We start from the raw sequence: 17,094 nt of genomic DNA, 5'->3' as shown, positions 1-17,094 counted from the left end.
GTCGATGGACACTTAGGTTGCTTCCATGTCCTGGCTATTGTAAATAGAGCTGCAATGAGCATTGTGGTACATGACTCTTTTTGAATTATGGTTTTCTCAGGATATATGCCCAGTAGTGGGATTGCTGGGTCATATGTTAGTTCTATTTTTAGTTTTTTAAGGAACCTCCATACTGTTCTCCATAGTGGCTGTATCAATTTACGTTCCCACCAACAGTGCAAGAGGGTTCCCTTTTCTCCACACCCTCTCCAGCATTTATTGTTTATAGATTTTTTGATGATGGCCATTCTGACCGGTGTGAGATGATATCTCATTGTAGTTTTGATTTGCATTTCTCTAATGATTAATGATGTTGAGCATCCTTTCATGTGTTTGTTGGCAATCTGTATATCTTCTTTGGAGAAATGTCTATTTAGGTCTTCTGCCCATTTTTGGATTGGGTTGTTTGTTTTTTTGATATTGAGCTGCATGAACTGCTTGTAAATTTGGGAGATTAATCCTTTGTCAGTTGCTTCATTTGCAAATATTTTCTCCCATTCTGAGGGTTGTCTTTTGGTCTTGTTTATGGTTTCCTTTGCTGTGCAAAAGCTTTTAAGTTTCATTACGTCCCATTTGTTTATTTTTGTTTTTATTTCCATTTCTCTAGGAAGTGGGTCAAAAAGGATCTTGCTGTGATTTATGTCTTAGAGCGTTCTGCCTATGTTTTCCTCTAAGAGTTTTACAGTGTCTGGCCTTACATTTAGGTCTTTAATCCATTTTGAGTTTATTTTTGTGTATGGTGTTAGGGAGTGTTCTAATTTCATACTTTTACATGTTTCTGTCCAGTTTTCCCAGCACCACTTATTGAAGAGGCTGTCTTTTCTCCACTGTATATTCTTGCCTCCTTTATCAAAAATAAGGTGACCATATGTGCGTGGGTTTATCTCTGGGCTTTCTATCCTGTTCTGTTGATCTATATTTCTGTTTTTGTGCCAATCCCATACTGTCTTGATTACTGTAGCTTTGTAGTATAGTCTGAAGTCAAGGAGCCTGATTCCTCAGCTCTGTTTTTCTTTCTCAAGATTGCTTTGGCTATTCGGGGTCTTTTGTGTCTCCATACAAATTGTGAAATTTTTTGTTCTAGTTCTGTGAAAAATGCCAGTGGTAGTTTGATAGGGATTGCATTGAATCTGTAGATTGCTTTGGGTAGTATAGTCATTTTCACAATGTTGATTCTTCCAATCCAGGAAGATGGTATATCTCTCCATCTGTTTGTATCATCTTTAATTTCTTTCATCAGTGTCTTGTAGTGTTCTGCATGCAGGTCTTTTGTCTCCTTAGGTAGGTTTATTCCTAGGTATTTTATTCTTTTTGTTGCAATGCTAAATGGGAGTGTTTCCTTAATTTCTCTTTCAGATTTTTCATCATTAGTGTATAGAAATGCAAGAGATTTCTGTACATTAATTTTGTATCCTGCTACTTTACCAAATTCATTGATTAGCTCTAGTACTTTTCTGGAAGCATCTTTAGGATTCTCTATGTATAGTATCATGTCATCTGCAAACAGTGACAGCTTTACTTCTTCTTTTCCAATTTGAATTCCTTTTGTTTCCTTTTCTTCTCTGATTACTGTGGCTAGGTCTTCCAAAACTATATTGAATAATAGTGGTGAGAGTGGGCAACCTTGTCTTGTTGCTGATCTTAGTGGAAATGGTTTCAGTTTTTCACCATTGAGCACGATGTTGGCTGTGGGTTTGTTATATATGGCCTTTATTATGTTGAGGTAAGTTCCCTCTGTGCCTACTTTCTGGAGGGTTTTTATCATAAATGAATGTTGAATTTTGTCGAAAGCTTTTTCTGCATCTATTGAGATGATCTTATGGTTTTTATCCTTCAATTTTTGAATATGGTGTATCACATTGATTGATTTGTGTATATTGAAGAATCCTTGAATTCTTGGGATAAACCCCACTTGATCATGTTGTATGATCCTTTTCATGTGCTGTTGGATTCTGTTTGCTAGTATTTTGTTGAGGATTTTTGCATCTATGTTCATCAGGGTTATTGGCCTGTAGTTTTCTTTCTTTGTGACATCTTTGTCTGGTTTTGGTATCAGGGTGATGGTGGCCTCGTAGAATGAGTTTGGGAATGTTCCTCCCTCTGCTATGTTTTGGAAGAGTTTGAGAAGGATGGGTGTTAGCTCTTCTCTAAATGTTTGATAGAATTCACCTGTGAAGCCATCTGCTCCTGGGCTTTTGTTTGTTGGAAGATTTTTAATCACAGTTTCAATTTCAGTGCTTGTGACTGGTCTGTTTCTATTTTCTATTTCTTCCTGGTTCAGTCTTGGAAGGTTGTGCTTTTCTAAGAATTTGTCCATTTCTTCCAGGTTGTCCATTTTATTGGCATATAGTTGCTTGTAGTAATCTCTCATGATCCTTTATATATCTGCACTGTCAGTTGTTACTTCTTCTTTTTCATTTCTAATTCTGTTGATTTGAGTCTTCTCCCTTTTTTTCTTGATGAGTCTGGCTACTGGTTTATCAATTTTGTTTATCTTCTCAAAGAACCAGTTTTTAGTTTTATTCATCTTTGGTATCATTTCCTTCATTTCTTTTTCACTTATTTCCAATCTGATCTTTATGATTTCTTTCCTTCTGCTAACTTTGGGGGTTTTTTGTTCTTCGGGTGTAAGGTTAGGTTTTTTATTTGAGATTTTTCTTGTTTCTTGAGGTAGGACTGTATTGCTATAAACTTGCCTCTTAAAACTGCTTTTGCTGCATCCCATAGGTTTTGGGTCATCGTGTCTTCATTGTCATTTGTTTCTAGGTATTTTTTGATTTCCTGTTTGATTTCTTCAGTGATCTCTTGGTTATTTAGTAGCATATTGTTTAACCTCCATGTGTTTGTATGTTTTACAGTTTTTTTTCCTGTAATTGATATCTAGTCTCATAGCATTGTGGTCAGAAAAGATACTTGATATGATTTCAGTTTTCTTAAATTTACCAAGGCTTGATTTGTGACCCAAGATATGATCTATCTTGGAGAATGTTCCATGAGCACTTGAGAAGAAAGTGTATTCTGTTGTTTTCAGATGGAATGTCCTGTATATATCACTTATGGACCCTTAATTCTATTCCATTGATCTGTATGTTTGTTTTTATGCCAGTACCACTGTGTTTTGATTATTGTAGAGTTATGGTAAGTTTTGAAATTAAAAAGTATGAGTCTTCCAACTTTGTTCTTCTTTTTCAAAATTGCTTCATCTATTTTGGGTCCCTTGCATTTTCATATGAATTTTAGGATCAGCTTGTCAATTTCTGCAAAAAAAAAAGCCATTTGAGATTTTGACAGGGATTGCGTTGAATCTGTAGATCAGTGTGAGTACTATTGTCATCTTAACAATATTAAGTCTTCTAATTGATGAATATGGGAAGTCTTTTCATTTATTTGTGTCTTTTTAAATTTCAACAATATTTTGCAGTTTTCAGTGTACAGGTTCTGTATTTCTTTTGTTAAATTAAATCCATAATATTTTATTCTTTTTTATATTATTATAAATGGAATTGTTTTCTTAATTTCATTTTCAGTATTCATTACTAGTATATAGAAATACAGTTGATCTTTTGTCTTGCAACCTTTCTAAACTTGTAAATAGTTTACTTGTGTGTATATGTATGTATTCCTTAAGATCTTCTATATAAAAGATTATGTCATCTGCAAATAGAAATGAATTTACCACTCTCTTTTCATTCTGCATACCTTTTATTACTTTTTCTTGCCTAATTGCCCTAACTAGACCCTCTAGTACAAAGTTGAATAGAAATGGTGAGAGTGGATATTATTGTCTTATTCCTGATCTTAAGAGGAAAGCTTTCAATCTTAAACCATGAAGTATGATGTTAGCTATGAGTTTTTCTTACATAATTTTTACCAGGTTGAGGACATTCCCTTCTGTTCCTAGCTTTTTGATGATTTTATCATGAAGGGGTTTCAGATTTTATCTGTATGTAATACTCTTCGGCATTTTTTTTTTTTTCACTTAACAGTATATCCTGGAAATCACTCCAGATCTGTTCATAGAGATTTTCCCCCCATTTTTAAAAACAGCTGTATAGTTTTCTCTTGTATGTATATACTTGTGAATGTAACTTAAGTGTAAAATTAAATATGACAGGGGCTTCCCTGGTGGCGCAGTGGTTAAGAATCCACTTGCCAATGCAGGGGACACGGGTTTGAGCCCTGGTCCGGGAAGATCCCACATGCCACGGAGCAACTAAGCCCGTGTGCCACAACTACTGAAGCCCTTGTGCCTAGAGCCCGTGCTCCACAACAAGAGAAGCCACCACAATGAGAAGCCTGCGCACTGCAACGAAGAGTAGCCCCCACTCACCGCAACTAGAAAAAACCCACACGCAGCAACAAAGACATAGTGCAGCCAAAAATAAATTTTAAAAAAATTAAATATGACTTTAGGAAGTCAACTTTCCAGATGGTTCTTAAACATTCTTTAAGCTTAATGAATTCTGTATAGCTCACCACATTTACCACTTAGCACAATTTATTTGCCTCTATTTCTCTATTTTTACTCTTTACATTAATAAATGAGTATAAGTTTATGAGTATGGCAAGAATACTCAATCCCCACTTCTACTGCCAAATACTAATGCCCATAGAAATCAAATACTGAAGTAGAAAATAGGGATAGAGTGAGTTGTATTGATTTTTAAAAATTCAACGCACCAAATCTTAATTCAGTACCTACTTTAAGTTAGGCTCATCAGATAATACTGAGGTACGATTCATACTCCTGAGGAACTTACGTCTGGTGTATAAAAGGGGGAGAGGCTCATAAGTGGTTCAAATACAAGGAATAGTAGAGGTTCAACAAGCTATAGAAGGAATTTAAATAAAAGAGAGGTCACATCTGGGGAGCCAGGAAGGGCAGCACAGAGTGGCGGGGGGGGCATTTGGGAAAACCTGAAGGATGAGTTTTTTGACTGGTAGAGATGACCCTTCAGATACTCAAGCATAGTATGAAAGAGCAGATGAGTACTAGGAAAAAATGGGGAGCCCAGCTTGACCCCACCTGTGATTTTCATGCATAGTTGACATATGGAATTTTTTATTCAGTTAACTTAATCTTATGAAGAATACCAATATGTAAGACAGATGTAAGTGGGGTTTTCCAGATTGAGAGGCTTATAAGTCACTCCCTGAGATTCATCCAGGAAGCAAATGGTAAAAGTCACTGGATAGGAGGACAGAGCAGGGTGGGAAGGCATTAGAGTAATAGCCTGGAAAGACTCACAGCACAAGGAGGGGTAGGAAGGCATTAGGGTTATTTATATACATATGAATATGTGAATATATATAGTAATATATATGTGTGTATATTTATATACTCTTCTACAAATGTGGGACAGAAGAGGTCTAATGATATAGTAAGGAGGGATAAATGATGGAGACATCGAGAGGGAACAAGAGGAAGGGAAAGGAGGAAGGAAGGAAAGAGACAGAGAGAGAATAAAATTGTTACTGTTATCAAAGCCAAAGATGGAGAGTGTTTCAAGAAGAAATGAGTCACCATGGAAGAGGTACAGATGGCAAATAAGCACATAAGACAATGTTCAAAAGCATTAGTTTTTAGAGAAATGCAATTAAAACCCCAGTGAGCAACAACTGCATACCCACTAGAATGGTTAAAATTTAAACTAGCTATTCTGAGTCTTGGCAGGATGTGGAGGATCTGGAACTCTAATACACTGCTGATGGGAATGCAAAATTGTCAGTTACCTTGGAACACAGTTTGGCAGTTTCTTAGAAAGTTAAACATATATTTACCATATGATTCAGCCATTTTACTCCTAGGTATTAAGAGAAATGAAAGCACACGTCCATACAAAGACATACGTAAATGTTTATAGCAGCTTTATTTAAAATAGCCAAGAACTGGAAAAAAACCCAAATATCCATCACCAGGTGAATGGACAAACAAATTGTGGTATATTTGTACAATGGAGTATTACTCAGCAATACAAAGAAATGAATTATTGACATCTACAACAATATGGATGAAGGCAGACCAAAAAAAGAATATATACTGCATGATTCCATTTATATAAAATTCTAGGAAATGCATTCTAATCTATAGTTGCAGAAAGCAGAGCAGTGGTTGCTTGAGGAAGGGGGCTGGGTGGGAGGGATGGCTCTGGTCATTATTTTGATTGCAGTAATGGTTTCACAGTTGTATACATATGCCCAAACTTATCTAACTGTACACTTTAAGTATGTGTTGTTTATTGAATGTCAATTATACCTAAATAAAGTTATTATTTTTAGGAGGAGGAAGAGGTGAAAGAGCAGGAGGGAGAGGAGGAAGAAGTTGATAGAGTTAAATGTAGAGGGAAGAACCAGAAGAGTAGGAATTAAAATGAGGCTATTTTATATTCTCAAAAGTTCATTGCTGACTCTGAGAGAGCAGTTCTAAGGGGGTTAGAGTGAAAGCCAGACTGCCAGAGTTAAGGAGTGAGAGAATGATAGAAGTGTAGAAGTAGGGTATATTTACAGCTCCTGCATTAGTCTGCTGGGGCAGCCATACCAAAATACCATATACTGGGTGGCTTAAACAACAGGAATTTATTTTTTCATAGTTCTGGAGGCTAGAAGTTCAAGATCAAGGAGCCAACATGATCAGCTTCTAGTGAGAGCTCTCTTCCTTGCAGATGTCTGCATTTTCACTGTCCTCACAAGGCAGAGAGAGAGAAAGTTCTGGTGTCTCTTCCTCCTCTTATATGGACACCAGCCCTATCAGGTTCGGGCCCCACCCTTATGACCTCATCTAACCCTAATTACCTCCCAAAGGCCCCATTTCCAAATACCATCACTGGGGGTTAGGGCTTCAACGTAAGAATTTAGGAGGAGACACAAGCATTTAGTCCATAATAACTCTTTAAGAAGTTGGGTCAGAATTGAAGAGGAAGCTTGAGGGGCCAGAGAATTAAGAATAAAATAGATGTGATCATATTTGTAGGAAGGGACTGGAAAAAAGGAAGAAATTGAGGATAGAAACAAAAGATGGTCATGGTTGGGATTTTGAGTGCAACTTGAGGGAGTCAAGGATTTAAGGGTTCAACTTAGCAGCTTCTATGGTCCAGGCAAGGCGGTGAGCTAAGTGATGGATATACCTGAGCTCATGGATCCTCTCAGCAGCCCTAGGAGATGGAGGACATCATCCCCTTTTTCTAGGTGAGGAAACAGGTTTTGAAAGGTTAGGGAACAGAGCCAAGATCACCAGCTGAGTGTCAGCACTAGGATCTGATTACAGAGCTTATTTTCTTCCCTCTTAGCTTACTCATAGCCTTTCGAAGACCTCTTGAGTCTTCTAAACTGGTATATTCTACTATTTCCAGGAGACTGGGATAGCCCAAGAGTCTTCAGAAAAAGTCAAGATGGGAACTTTAGCCTTTTTAAACCCAGATTTTTTTTTGTCTCATTTTCCTTAAGTGTCCTTAGTAATTCAGCTATGGAGAACTTATTTCTTTCTTTGAAGAATAGTCTTTCCTTTGAAGGCTTAATATTTTTCTTTTAGTTAGTATTTTAGAAAAATGTTAAAGAATTCCATCCATCATGCCCTGTAGCTCCATAACCAATAGGAATATTGGAAGATACAGATTTCCCTTTTTTTCTTCCCCCTCTTCCTTCCCCACCCTCCCTCCACCTCTCCCTCCCTCATTATTACATTGTGCAGGGCAGCATATACAACCCACCTCCATCTGCTTAGGCTATACAAGAATGGGCACCCTGAGATGATTTTTCAGATCTTGCAGCCATGAAGTTCATCAGCTGTATTTCTTGAGAGGGCACTATACAAAGCACTCCAACTAGCCACCTTGTAAAATGGAGAGTTTTTTCTCAGAGCACCTTAGACAACTCTATTCTGGAAATAGTCACACTTAGTGCCTCACCCCTTCATTGTGCAAAATGGTATCTCTCTTCTGTTCGCTCCCTTACTCTCTCCTCTCCTCCCCTTCTCTTCTCTCCCTTCCACTCCCTCCCACCCCCAGTGTATCCAGCCATTTACATGTATTTGGGGTCAGTTATGGCTGTGAGATAATTTTACAGTCAGTACCACAGGACTTAAAATCCAACAAATTTAATTCACTTTGGTTTGAAATATTTTAGGAAATAAGTTCAGGTCTGAGAAATCATAGTGGAATGGGTCCAACCAGAAGAAGAAATTCCAGAATTGTGAATGGCATAGAAAGCATGCTGTTAGCCGCAACTCCAAAAGTTCCAGACACACTTATTCATCCTTCAGAAAGATTCCAGGCTACCAAAAGGTACTGCATTGGGGTGGCGGTGAAGGGTTGTTTATAATAACAAAAGTATCCTCTTTCAAGTCAGTTAATAACAGTATTATGGGATTGAAGGATGCCTAAACTCCCAGAGTCACCAGCATGTGTTAAACTTTTAAGACCTTGTCTGAAAACGTTATAAAACACCGAGAAGGCTCAGCTCCTTCTAATATGCTCCAGTCTATGAAGGAGAGTCAACAGTTCCTAATTTCAAACTCTTTTCTCTTCTCCCTCTTCTCCTTTTTCTTTCTCTTCCCTTCTTCCCCTCCTTCTTCCCTCTCTCTATATTTTTCAAATTCCAACGAGGGTAGAACATAAGGAAGAAGAATATGAGCATGTCCAAATTTTCCACGTCTATCTTAAACAGAAAAGCACAGAACTACCCTCACTATTCTAACAAGGGTTTTTCCATTGCTTAGAATAATAGAATGGTACATTGCTAGAGAGGCACGGCCTCTACAGACATATATCTATAAACCAGGGTTTCCCTATTATATCATGATCTCGTATTCTGTAATAATTTGTATTACAGAATATGAGATTTGTATTCTGTAATAATTATGAATACTCTGAATATTTTATTGAGGCATACCAATGAGACTCTAGTCTAATTCTGGCAAATTTAGAATGAAAAAAAAATAACAGGCAAAGCTACTCTACTCCTCAAGATGCCATTAATCTGACACATGGCCAGAGTTTGAGTGCTCTAAATTCACATTCCCAGTGTGTGGATGGGAGATTTAAGACCAATGTGTCTAGTCAAGAGGACCCTTAGGAGGCCACTTCAGTCCAGGTACCCCTACAGTTCAGACCAGGAGGGCACAAAGGGACCTTGGGAGTACAAACACTGGGCCAGGCTATGAAGTTTGGGAGTGAGGAGGGACTGACGATGCATGCTTCAGGCACATGGTGGTCCCCAGCAAGGATGGTGACATATCAGCATCCCCAGTGAATATAAGAGAAACACTTGGAGCAGGTAAGAACCACAGAAACAGAGCCACCTGATCTCCTGCTGCAGTGCCCAGTATGCAGCCCCAGGTGTTCCTGTCCACCAGAATCTTATTGTTATATGTCCATTTACCTCCTGCCTTGGGCTCACATGTCTCTGTTCACTTGTCAGGGCTCTGGAAGCTTTCGTGTCTGTTCAACTAGAAAAGGTGGGGCTGCGGGACATGATGCTGAATGCCTTCCTCCTCAGGAAACAAGCCATGGCTGACAGAATGAAGAACCTCGTGAGTGTAGTAAGAAGGGCTCCCTAAAGATCGCATCATCTTTTACATTTGAGCAAATAAAAATTCTTAACTTGGAACCTGTTGCTTTCAGCCTATTTGGATAGAACCATTGAAAATATAAAGAAATGAAAAAGAGTTCAATAAGAAATAGAAAGGAAGGAATTCAAGCTAATTGCAGTCTAGTTTTTAAAATATGTGCATTTTTCCAAGGGCACATTTTGTTTTGTCGCTTTCTAAGCAGAACTAGTTTCAGCACCTGCTCTGGAACATTTGACAACTCCTGAGTGACCCACAGGTGCTTAGGGGGTTTAGACAAGGTGCGCAAGGGCTCTTGCCATCAAATTCACCTGTTATCTTGGTTTTTCAGACACTACCACCATGTTTCTATTAAACAGTTTTATACTAACCTAATCTTTTGAAAAGTATTATGAAATTCAAACCTTTGTCAATTAAAAGTGTTGCTTAATTTTATGGATATTATTTCATTATTCATTAATTTTTTAATGAAGAAGTCCTTAGGCTAATACATAGTTATTTGGGAACGAAATGACAAGGTTTACAATCTCTAGGCTTTGTCCATACCTGTGACTGAAAAGGAAGGACTTCAATTTGCCTAATCAAGTTCTACAAATTGGATATGATGGAGGCTAGACCTTCTAGATTACTGCTGAGCAGTAATGGGGGCAAAGGACTCCTTTTGATAAGTAATTAAGTAAATTACTTTGATAAGTAAATTACTATTTTAACTAAAATATTCAAAAAATATTGACCAAGTGAAAAATATATTAGCTCATTAACTGCCCTTTAGGAATATCCAATGCCTATCAGATTAGAAAGGGTTCAGACAATATAATTGTCAGTTTTGTCAAGGTCTGGGATTTTAGCCTACTTATAAGCTAATAAGTTAGCCTGTTACTGTTATGAGGATGCTGGCAGAGGACACAAGACTCCTAGGTCAGAGACAAAGAACTTTGTTACTCACAGCAGAGCCAGCCTCATGAGCCTCATGTTTGTGTCATTTCCTTTTGCCTCCCAAGTCCCACAGGGGCAACATGGAGGAGCCTAGGTACACGGAGTTTTGTGTCACAGTTGAGTAACATTGAGCTTGGGAATCCATCTCTTTTATAGCAAACCTGCTCTTTTTTCTAGAGAGAGATGTTACCTCATCCCTCCAGACTGCTCTCTGCAAACATAATCCTGAGAAGTGGTTCAGGTAAAGAGTGGTAAGGGCCTTGAATTCTTGGCATACTCATAAGATGTGCTGGAGTAGGAAAGACCCACAGAGGAATATCTCCCAATAGGTTGACCTTCAGAAAGAATATCTCAGCTTGTGGCCTTCTCCTCCTTTAAGTTAGCTATAAGTTTGTACAGATGTATTAGCTTGGGGAATTCTTATAGCCAACTGTCTAATAGGAAAACTGTCATTCTCTTTGATCACAGGATGTAATTGGGAAAGTCAAGAGAGACGTTATAGTTGAATATTGCCAGAAGTAAGTATAGTATATGTGAACTACACAGACTGATTTATGACTCTGAACTCAATAAACAACAGTATTATACAGAAATCCATACAATTAATCAGCTGGTTTGTGTTTAAATAAGCCACAGTCCTACTGGATAAAAGCAAATTAAACTGTCTTCTGACACACACAGGAAGCAGTATCAGAAGTGACAGCTAAGAGACACTTGGAAGAGATCCATGCCTCTGCCTTCAGACAATAGCAACCTGACCAAGACAGAAGTTTCTTCTTGACAGAGGTCCTCTATTCTCTTTGAAAAGTCTCCAGGGACTTATATCCTGGAACTTCCGTGAGAGATGGAACAACTTGGATTCACCTCTGCACGTCATCTCTTCTTCTGACTTTTTAGATTCAACCGCCACATGTCTCACTATGCTGTTCGGGGGCAGATCATGGCGTACTGCAACAGCCTGAGAGCCCTGCTGGACGATTTCCCTACCATCAGAGATACCTTTTTCGTGGTGGGACAACCACAAGAAAAGAAGGGGTCGAGGGACTCCAAGGAGAGCCTCAAGACTGACCCCAGGTGCAGAATTTTCTTTAGAGCTTGTTATTCCCCCTCCCCATCCCACTTCTCCTAGGGGAGAGGTTTGTTAAGTTTGGTATGGAAATCTTGCTCCCTTTAACATATTTAACCTTGATCTTCTGGTCCAGAAGGGGAAAAGAAAGAGCTAACACTCCAAGAATAAGCATATCTTTGTATTTGAACGCAAAAGGAGTTCTTTGTTTATGGGCTGTTTGACTGCTTTTTCAATCTATGAAGTTTCGTTTACCTCTGGAGTACCCAGAGATTTTCATCAGTCACAGCCTTTTACATAAGCCAGCATCTAAAATAAGCAAACAAATAAGTAAACTTAATCTGGAACTGTTCTGGCTTCAAATATTTTACTCAGTGGAGTAGAAGAAATATTCAGGAAAAAACAAAACAAAACAAAACAGTGATACTCCAGTGCTTTGGATAAATCAGTGTCCTTCTGCACTTCACTGATAGAGAAAAATATATATATGTAGAATGATATTAAGTGATAAGAGTGGAGCTGCTTCCATACCTCCTTATCATGCCTTAACCAGTTTTCCAGATGTTCGTAATTCAGCCTACCTAGAGTTCATTCACTTGGATGGAGGAGTTGGCATACCTGTGTTGTAAGTAATCAAATTTCCTTTGAGGAAAAGAAGGGGGTATTACACAGTTACACAGCCTCCAAGAGGGAGCAAAAATACCCTATAGGGTGAGCTGCCTTCCCTCCTTACTCTTTCCCTTTTGGCGTGGCACAGAGTTTAGTTCTGAGTAAGAGTAATAATAAATATGATCACAGAACAGAGAGATGGAAGGGAATTGAAAGACCATTTGTATCAGACCACTCTTTCACTCACTTATCATTCATGGATTATTCAACCATTATTTGTTCAGTATTTACTTAGTACCAAGCACTTTGTTATGTATACTGGAGTTACAAAGGTGAGTAAGTCATTTTGACTCTGGCAATAAATTCAGTCTAGTGGAGGAAATCTCTACAAGCAAGTCACTTCAAAGATTTCAAAGATAACATGTTAGAGTTATGTGAAAATCCTGTGAGGACACAAAAGAGGAAGTGTTAAACTCTAGCCCAGGGCCTCAGGGAGAAAGTCAAAGAAGAGGTGACAGGTAAGTTGGAGTTCACCAAGGAAAAGGTGATGATATAACAGACTAGAGAATGCTAGAGAATCAAAGAAGTTAAGTCTCTGCCCTTGGCTGACTGATAGCTGGCTATCAAAATAGTGGCCAGTTTGACCTTGATACTTATAAGGTGACCAGTTTGTGGATTACCAGTGTTTTGTCTCATGAGCCCAGTCAGTACATTCACTTGGGTAGAATTCAGGATTTACCTAATGGAAGAATGCATTAGAGAGAGAAGCAGGGAAAAAATTCCTCAGGAGACGTATAATTTTGCTGAAAGTTTGACTGGACATCTATTGCCCAGTGAGGCCGAAGTGCATCTTTCTTTCATATAAAAACATCACAGGATAATCCTCTAAGACTTCTTAGTTCCATTTTCTCATCCACCCAATAGCCATGTCAACCATTTATAAACCCAACCTACATTTGGATCAAATTTTTAAAATAGTTTACAGAACTCTAACCGTGAGTTCACTGCCTTCTTATTTAGGATAAATGGATTACGGAAGTCTATTTTGGTTTCTGATCTGTTTTATTTGCAGCCACCAAATAAGGAGGTCAAGATGTAGAGAGGGAAAAAAAAAAATCTCTCCAACTTGCAGGTTTTGCTCTATTCCGTTATTGGGTTTTTTTGTTCATTTTTTTGTTGTTGTTGTTGTTGTTTGTAGATGATGTGTGTTACCTAAAGATTAAGGGAAACAGTCATTTAAGGGGGAGAGGCTAGAGCCCTAAATCATCTGGTCAGTTAATGTGTGATCATTTCAGGACAGGGCTTTGGTCTAGGAAAGTGTGAGCAAAGGGAGTGCCCACCCAGAGCCCAAGTCATATAGTCAGGCAGTGGATGAACAGCAACTGATACAGATTCAGCAATTCTCCACTACCCCCATCTCCTGCTTCCTAAAATCTCTAGATTTTAATATGTCCCTTTTAATACACTCACATGAAATGGAGCATGGAGAAAGGAAGTTCTGTCTTCTGTGGAAGTTTGGAAAAGGTACTGTATATAATTCTAACGCTAACCCTAACCCTAACTCCAAAGTCTATGATTCCATGCATTGAGTATTAATAAGAAATGAACCTCAGCCACAAGAAGGTATAGTAGAGAGAGCCATGCCCGAGAATTAGAATGTTGGACTTTACCCGGCTCAGTCATAAGTTGTTCTGAGGTCTTGGGCAAATCACTTTTCTTCAATCTCTGGATTTCAACTTTCCATCAAATAAGTGAGGAGATTGAAGCAGCTCTCTGAAGTTAAACATGCTAAGTTTCTTAGTGCTAAATTGTCTAGAGCTTTATTCCAAGGAATAGGACTGCTCAGGAAAGACTTGCTGGGAAGGGAGCCATCTGGGAATGTTCATGAAATGATCGATGGGAATCATCCCAGGTCAAGATTAACTAGAGATAAAGGGACAGAGTTGAGGAATGAGGGTCATGGAGAACAGAGGTCCTCACCTTATTCCTAAAATAAGGAGTTGTGTTAGATCAAGGATAAGAAATGTTTTATTTTAAATGTCAATTCTGTGTCCTGCTGTATTAGTGTCCTGCTGAGGACTCTAAGACATCCCAAGCTTGTGAGATTGTTGTGATTGATTGGCAGTGTCATACCATTGTCAAGGAAAGGGAGAAAGGAGGCCTCTCTGCTTGTGTTTGCCATCCCCTTGATGAGAAGAACCCCATAAATTCTGTAGGTTTAAAATTCTAAGATGCTACTTAATCCTTAAAGGCTGTAACATACTGTTTAGTTTTAGCAGAGACACCCTGCCCCTAAACCAGAACCTAAATAGAATAGGAGCCAAAGGAAGCTCTCCTCCAAAGAATGATGCCCCTTGAGGGCTCTATGTCCTTCATGGCTCTAGAGGAGACTGGAGACTGGGATGACACTTGGCCACACTCCCAGGAGCCATGGCGCTGGCTGATAGAGGAGCGAAGAAGGGACAGAAAGAGAGGACACTAACATTCAAGCCCTTACTGTGTGACAGCCAGACCCACCACTATGCCACACTGCTGCTTTATGAGGATTAGAAGAAAGCACGGTTTCCCCCGGGCAGGGGTAGCCCCATGCCAGGGTGCAGAGCTTGGCAAGTAAAGTATAGGCTGGATCTCAGCCACTGCTGGTTGCCTCAGGGCACAATCTGAACAACAGTACATGGTAGCCTTGGTGCCAAGCACTGTATAGCAATGAATTAGACATGGTTCTTTCCCTTTAGGCAAGGGGAAATAGGCAATTACAGTACGTTGTGATAAAGAATAAAATTAAAGTATAATGAAAGCACTCACCAGGAAATATTCAGTATTATCTGAAGGATCAGGGAGGTGGGGATGAGGAGCTAGGTGTGCTTCAGGGAAGAGGGGACACTTAACCTGGGTCTTGAAGGATGACTAGTGTTTCAGGTGCACAAGGAAAAGAAATTCAGTGCAAGCTGGGAGACCCGCATGTGTAATGGCACAGAGATATGAGACAGCATGTGGACCTCCCAGTGGCTCCTGTCCAGGGTATGTGAGGATGAGTTGGGGAAGCAGAATGTACAGCACGAAGGGCAAGATCCAGAAGTCTGCCATTTGTCCTTCAACAAACAGGGAGAAGGGGGCAAGATGATTGTCAGTGACCATTTAGGGACCTACTAAAACTGTACAGACAGGAGATGTTTAGGAAGTGAAATCAGCTAGGCCAGGTGCTAGATTTAATGCAGAACTGAGTGAGGAGAAGGAAGAGGAATCTAGGATGTCACCCAGAGTCTCTGGCTTGGGTGAATAAAAAGATGGCAGTGTTGCTGTTGTTTAATGGGTACAGAGTTTCAGTTTTGGAATATGGAAAAAAAATTTTTCGGGACATAAATGGTGGTGATGGTTGCACAACAGTGTTAATGTACTTCATGCCACTGAAATGTGCACTTAAAACAGTTAAAATGGTAAATTTTATGTTATGTATGTTTTATCACATTTTATAATGGAGGAAAAAAAGAATGGTAATGCCATTAAGAGGAGAGATATGGAGGGGGAGATAATGAATCACAGCTCAGAAGCCCCTGTTGTGAATTTCTTCCCTTGGTCTCCCAACAAGTCTCAGACGCTTCTTATTCTGGATGTTTTCCACTTTCACATACTTCCATTCCTCCATGCTTCTATCATAGCATCATGCTCTCAGGTCTAGCTCCCTGTGGAATGTAAGATCCTTGAGGGCAGAGATTGTCTTCACTTCATATCCTGTGTGTGTGCCTGTGCCTTCGACCTTGGTTTGAAAGGGAGGATGGGGAGGGGAGAGTGAGCCCACAGGAAGTGGGGGCAGTTCCAGCCCCTTTAATTCAATTATGAAATAACAGACCATGTCATCATCTGCTGCTAGGAATTTGGTATGAGGCTTAAGGAAGACTTGGAGCTGATGAAAAAAGGAAATGGACATGAGAGCTGATCAAAGGAAAGAAAACCAATTTTCCCTGGCATGACATATCTCAGGCTGGAAACCATTTATTTGTTGTTGCATCAATGCAATTAGCGGTGTGATTTCCTCTAGCTGTGCTCAGCAGCATGCAACTAGAAGCAGAAAGCAGACCAGCTAGAGGGATCCAGAGCTGGGGTTTTGCTAGATAAGTGGGTCATGAGTACAAAAAAGCAGAGAACTGAAGGTGCTGGTGGGAGAGTAGTTCATGTGCTTGGCTGTGAGACCCAGTGTGGGTAGGGAAGGGAGTCGTGGGGGTCAGAATGGAACTGACAGACGGAAGGGGAGGCCAGAGGGCTGGATGACATTAAGGAGCATATTTTGTGGGGATGAAGGAGGTTTAGTGGGAGTGAATGAGTGAGAAAACTGGAAGAATAAAAGGTTGAGCTGGGAAGTAGGATATTTGAGTTTAAGTCTTTAGAGGTGATATGGTTCCAGGTGATGATAAGGTCTGGAGTGTGGCCCTGGAGTGGGCGGTGAAGGAGAATGGAGGTGAAGGGGGTGATGTTGAGCAGGTCAAGGAATTGTCAGGCCACTGAGTTGATGGGCCATCACAAGCGGGGAAGAATCCTCCTTGCAGGGCTGAGAACCAGGCTTTGCTCCTGCACTGAGCACCTAAAGCTTTCTGCTGCCCTCTCTGTCCCCCTTCAGTAGAGGGCTACCTGCTGCAGGCAGGGGTAGAAATGGCAGGAAATAACGGATGAGAAGGAAAGGATAACATTTGGTAGAGGGCCCTGTGGCTCCAGGAACACATGTGCTTCTCAGAGGCCAAGACTGAGTTCAGCCACACTGCTGCCAGCCCCATGGCCCACAGACCTGTGTGCTCAGACATGGGCCTTATGACTTTTTATTGTTGATAGTGTTTCCTTGGGGCACCTTCAAACAAATAATAGAGATAAGACGAGCTTAAGCTGGTTT

At 39.8% G+C, this 17,094-nt stretch overlaps 1 pseudogene; it reads left to right on the top strand.

Annotated features, from left to right (window-relative positions):
- LOC103000330 (uncharacterized) overlaps positions 1-13,414 on the top strand; it is a 36,601-nt pseudogene extending 23,187 nt beyond the window's left edge.
- The last annotated feature ends 3,680 nt before the right edge of the window (positions 13,415-17,094 follow it).

The sequence above is a fragment of the Balaenoptera acutorostrata genome, chromosome 14, assembly GCF_949987535.1.
Source record: "Balaenoptera acutorostrata chromosome 14, mBalAcu1.1, whole genome shotgun sequence".
In the NCBI taxonomy this organism is placed as follows: domain Eukaryota; kingdom Metazoa; phylum Chordata; class Mammalia; order Artiodactyla; family Balaenopteridae; genus Balaenoptera; species Balaenoptera acutorostrata.
The sequence above is the reverse complement of the archived record's forward strand: the minus strand, read 5'-3'. Positions and strand labels throughout refer to the sequence as shown.